Source organism: Grammomys surdaster, unplaced genomic scaffold, assembly GCF_004785775.1.
Source record: "Grammomys surdaster isolate TR1022 unplaced genomic scaffold, NIH_TR_1.0 241, whole genome shotgun sequence".
Classification (NCBI taxonomy): Eukaryota; Metazoa; Chordata; class Mammalia; order Rodentia; family Muridae; genus Grammomys; species Grammomys surdaster.
Window position 1 is genome coordinate 4,897,743 of NW_021604686.1, and position 5,930 is coordinate 4,903,672.

At 43.7% G+C, this 5,930-nt stretch overlaps 1 long non-coding RNA gene across 1 annotated transcript; it reads left to right on the forward strand.

Moving 5' to 3' along the window:
• The first annotated feature begins 3,523 nt into the window (after window positions 1-3,523).
• LOC114626861 lies at window positions 3,524-4,615 on the forward strand. Its single transcript, XR_003712304.1, has 2 exons — window positions 3,524-3,636; window positions 4,003-4,615. It is a non-coding gene; the product is annotated as an uncharacterized LOC114626861 (long non-coding RNA).
• Window positions 4,616-5,930: the final 1,315 nt, after the last annotated feature.

A 5,930-nucleotide genomic window follows, 5' to 3' on the forward strand; every position in this document is an offset into this window, starting at 1 on the left:
CTTCTTGCCAATAACCATGATGTAGAAATGAATGCAAACGTCCTCAGCCAATGCATGAATAAAGAAATGCTAAGTGGAATACTACTCAGTCTTCAAAAGGGAACCCTGTCATTTGGACAACATGGATAGAACTTGAGAATGCTATGCTGAGTGAAATAAGCCAGACACAAGAAGGTACACCCATGTTCTCACCTACATGTGGATTCTAAAACCATTCAACCCATGGAAACAGAATGCAGAGGGTAGTTAAAGGTAGCAGAGTGGAAGCAAAAGGAAGGGCCGGTGGAAGGGTACAGAGTGTCCCTGTTTAATCTGTTGCATAGTTTAGTGAGCAGTTCATACTCGCTGAGTACATTTCAGATGTCCTCTCTACACAGTGACAAGCATCAGAGATGACGGAGAATTAGCTCAATTTAAACACTCCACTTTGCACCCAAGAATTAGACGTTATTACAACCTGTTGACTTATAATAATTTTAATACTTAGAAATATCATTTCCAGGGCTTAGGTATTTCCAGGGTATAACATTACTTATTATGTGTAAGACCCTAGATTCAATCCCAGCATTACACAGACAGAGAGAAGACAAATATATACATAATTGACAGCTAGAAAGGTAGAAAATATAAATAAATAGAAAGGCAGATGATAGATAGATAGATAGATAGATAGATAGATAGATGGTAGATTATTGGACAGATGATGATAGATTGATTTATGTGTGAATGAATAAAATAGATGATAGATAATAGATGGTAAATAGATGTTTGATAGACAGATAGACTGACAATTGATGGATAATAGTCTTTTTCTCCTTTTTCTTTACTAAAAACATTTTTTTATTTATTTCAAGCATACAGATAATTATTTATTGAGGCACTTTCATGATGGCGGCTTCTGAGCCTTCACCGGGTATCTCTAACATCTTTGTCAGCTTAGTGTTGGACTCCATCTATTGTCCTTTGTCATTCAGCAGAAGACCTTCCTGGTTCTCGTGACTGATTCTGTGCTAACCCTGCACATGCATTGTGCCAAGAACAAAGATCTTATTTAAAGCCTCCATTTAACTGTCTTCTTTTGACAGTGCTAAAGTCTGGGAGGGGCTTTTTCCCTCATCATGCTCAGCCAGAGACAAAATCCTAAGTCCCCATTTGGTCTCTGCTGAGGAAGGGGGAGTCACCAGTACTTCTGGTCAGGATGGTGATGGTTCCCCATCTCCATCAGATCCCCACGAGCATTCCTCTGCTGGGAAGGGAAGGATGAAATAAAGCAGGTGCACAGTTCCTCATGTGGCCCCCACCGAGGCCACAAGCAGGAGCAGAAAAGAGGGGATGTGTGTCTTTGCTTCTGTGGGTGGTGGTAAGAGTCCTTATGACTGACCACTCTGTAGGAAGAGAAGAAACATCTTATCGCTGCTAGGTAAGGGTAAAGGCCAAATATCCACATCTGTCTCAGTTGAGAAACGTCCCTTAGAAATGATCTAGTCAATCACTGTTCATTCAGGAGTGAAGAACTAGTGATACAACAATGGGCAGTCAAAAGGCAAGCCAATGCCAAAAGAGAACTCAACATTCAGGCCCACAACTCCAAGACCACTTGTCTATACACCTAAGAGCTCTCCACCCAAGAACACTAGCCCCCTGCCCAACAAAACAATGGGAAAAACCTTCGCTGGCCAAAGGACAACAGCTGCCTCCTTTCACAGGGAGCTAGCAGCCCCCAGGCCAGAAAGCACACGTGGCTATGTGCCATCGCCCCCTAAACAACACAAACACACGCTTGCTCAAGTTGGATTTCCATCCAACACATACAGTGAAAGCCAGTTTGGGAGCCAAGAACTACAGCCTCACAGTCACCTTCAGGGCTGGTGGTCTCCCATCTGGAGAGAATCCCACTTTTATGCCCATAGGAATCCCAGAAACCAAGATACACCCAGGAGCTGTGGAGATGGGAGAAGCCAGCAGGCCAGGCAGCCCTTTCTGGCTGGAAGGCCAGGTCTGCACCAGCTGGAGCCTTGGTCCCTGGAACTGGGGCCTCTCCTCTGGCCCCAATCAGCAGTCTGCACAGAGCTGTGTTGTGTCCAATAAGGGAGAGCTGGTGACCCGGGTGGGGAACTCGGCTTTCCAACATTCTCTGTTTTTGTTTCCATTTAAAAAGGTTAGTGACTTTATTGCATGTGGAAAGAACTAGGGAAACAAGCTCAAAGAGGCTCAGCATGTTTTTAGAGCTGACCAAAAACACAAGGACTTTTGAGTTGGGAGAAGAGGGAACAAGTTTATCCTGCATTCATCATGTGCCAAATACAAGCCTGGGAGTGCCTTCCATGCCTTTCCTTGGTGGATTCAGCCAGAATCAAGTCCAGTTCCATACCACAGGCCATCAGGATGTGAGGAGTCAGAACAACTGGACTCCAGGATCAAATACAACAAGAGAGCAATGTGGAAAGCACCCTTTCAATCGGAAACTAAAACAAGATACAATGTAGTCATCCATCAATATTCTTAGCCTCATCAGCATCCCACCAACCACAGTAGCCATGAAAGCTCAAGTCCCTCACATAAAATGTCATGGTATTTGTATATAACCCATGTATATCCTTCCATTGACCTTAAATTACTCCTGGGAGTACTGATACTATCTCACTCACTGCAAATGCTATGCAAGAAGCTACCTTGTATAAATGGTACTGCATGAGCTATGCTCATCCTCTTGCCTGGACTTCTTAAACCGTCCCTAGATTATTTATACTGCCTTGTGTACTGTCCATGTCAGGTTAATGGATCCTGTACCATACATTTCTAGTAGATAAAGACAAGAATGAAGATCTGACCATATTCAATACTGATACAAAATTTTAAAACTATTTTCAATCTGAGCCAGACAGTGGTGGCGCACGCCTTTAATTCCAGCACTTGGGAGGCAGAAGCAGGCTGATGTCTGAGTTTGAAGGCAACCTGGTCTACAGAGTGAGTTCCAGGACAGCCAAGGCTACACAGAGAAACCCTGCTTTGAAAAACAAGCAAACAAATGTTTGTGTGTGTGTGCATGTGTGTGTGTGTGTGTGTGTGTGTGTGTATTCGATCTACTATTGGCTGAATCTTGAAAGGGTATAATATATTACTAAAGTCATTGATGCTAAGAATTTTGAAAGTCTATAATTTTTTACTGACTACAATAACTACTCAAAGTATAGCAAGTTGTATTATGGCATTGCGTTAAGTTGATACAACCCAAGCTCACAAATAATTTTTTTTTTTTTTTGGCTAAAACTTATGACTTGAACTAGACTCTTAGGGACGCTGGAACACCTATGATTTTTATGGATTCTCTGGGGCACTGCTGTGGTTTAACTGTAAGCCGTCTACACATCTGTGTATCTAAACTCGGTTCCCAGTTGGCAGTGCTGTTTAGCAACATTGTGGAACCTTTAAGAGGCAGAACCTTTCTAGAAGAAGTAGGCTACTGTGGGCGGGCCCTGGGCTCTTATAGGCTGGCTCCACTTCCTGTTCTCTTTCTGCTTCCTGACTGTGGGTGCAGGAGACCATGCCGCTTCCTGCCCCTGCTGTCACTCCTTCCTTACTTTCTGCCACGTCTTCCTGGCCGCTCTGGAATCATCTTCTTGAACTCTAAGCTGGGTAAACCATTCCTCTCTGAAACTGCTTGTCAAGTAATTTGTCCCAGCAACAATACAGATTACTCACAGCCATTCTTCCTGGCATTGAAAAGGTTTTCGATAGTGTGGTAAACTAGACTAGGAAGTCATGTGTCAAGCCTGACTGACTGCCATTTGGGGGGGGAGAGAGAGGGTCACATTTTCAAATGGTTGAACAACAACAGAGAGACAGAGACAGAATGAGAGAAAGACAGACAGAGTCAGTCAGACAGACAGACAGAGAATGTGCTATGATGTGATATGAATGCTGGGATCATCAGAAAATCCATAAAGGGTTTTAGTGAGATTTTATTTTTATTTAAGGATATGTGCATGTTTATGTACACAGGTCCCCAAAGAGATCAGAAGAAGACACCAGATCCCCTGCAACAGCAGTTGTGAACTACCCAATGTGGATGCTGGGAACCAAACACCAATCCTCCCATGAGCAGCAAGGGCTCACAGCGCCGAGCCACCTCTCCAGCCCCTAAATAAAGTTTTATTGGATTGCACCTATGACCTTTCCTTTATGGACTGCCTGTGGCTGCACTCACGCTCAGAAGGCAGCACTAATTAGGTGCAACAGAGATCCATGTCCCGCAAAGCTCGGATATCAACCCTCTGACCCCTTGTAAGAAACACACTGTTGAACGCCGCCTGACACCATCTGTCAGACTGTCATACGTACGAGCCAGGCTGAGAGCACGGCAAGATAAGGACAACAGAGCCTCGCAGCTTCTGACAGAGCAAAGGAACCATCATGGCACGCAGAGAGGAGGCAATGTTAAGAGACGCAGTGGATTAGAAGCAGCCGCACGGTGTGTGGAAGCTGTGTCGTGCACAGGCATCCATTGCGTTCATTCTGGGGGCATGGGAAGTCTCACTTATGAGAAGCTGAATCCTGAAAGCTAATCAAGAATATTGCTTTCTAATAAAGTACAAACAGCTTCTGCTTCCTTTAACTCTCTCTCTTCCCCTAGGTTTCCTCCCGAGTCATGCCTCCCACCCCACGTCTTTCTAAAGTCCCACCCCTGAGTCCAGTGCCTTTTACCTGGGTCTGCAGGGCTGTTCTATGGTTATTATAATGATTTTCCTAGCATCTGCCTCTCCTTATGGCTGCAAGAACCACCATGCTCTTAGGCAGAAATAGCATCTTCCTATAAGATTATAAGACACACATAAATGCACATACATACACACACACACACACATATATATACACGTGTGTATATATATACACACACATATATATACACGTGTGTATATATATATACACACACATGCACATACACACACATATATATATCCATATATATATATATATATATATGACCTATATACCTATAAGACAGACCAGAATTTCATGCTTATTAAGGAACACAGTAGCCCCTTCAAGTCTACTTTAATCTGAATGTGGCCCTCAAAGACACATGTATATTTTTTTCTTTTAAAAGATTTGTTTTTATTATTTTTATGTATGTGCAGAAATATGTACATGAACACAGGTGCCTAAGGAAGCCAACATTGTAGGATTCCCAAGAAGAACTGGAGTTACAGGCAGTTGGGAGTCACCACGTGGGTGCTGAGAACAAACTTGGATCCACTAAAGAAATAGCACATGTTCTTAAACACTGAGGCATTTCTCCAGCCCACGTGTTAAAAGTCTTAGTCCCTATTTGGTAACACTATTAAGAGGTGGTAGCACATTTAGGAGGTTGGGCCTAGTGAAAGAAGAAAGGTCACATGGGACTTAACCTTCAAAGCATATTGGAATCTGGCTCCCCTCACCTCTCTCTTTGGTTTTGGGATACTACCAGACAGACATCTTCCTCTACTGTATGTTCCTGCCATGATGTCTGTAACCAAGCAACCATGGGACCTCTGAAGCCACACACCCAAACAAGTCCTTATTCCTCATGTTGATTGCCTCCGGTGTTTTGTTACAGTAACAGGAAGCTAACAAATACAGTGTCTGAGCAAACCCTAGGCTAACTCTACTAGGTTTTCTTATGTTCAGTGATGACTGGCCCGCTTTACAAGAGAGGAAATGGATGCTCAACGGGTTGTGTCCAAAGCCACACAAGCAGCAGCTGGATCTGGAATCCACTAGTTTTTACGGTGCATGGTGTTGGTCCCTGGTGCACAGTAGGGACTTGGGGAGGGTTAGAAGAAGCATGAATGGATGGATACACAGCATGACCCATACAGAATCAATAACATGTGTGAGCATAATCTAAGAAGTTGCCAACACCTTCCTTCAAGGAACCTCTGTGAACA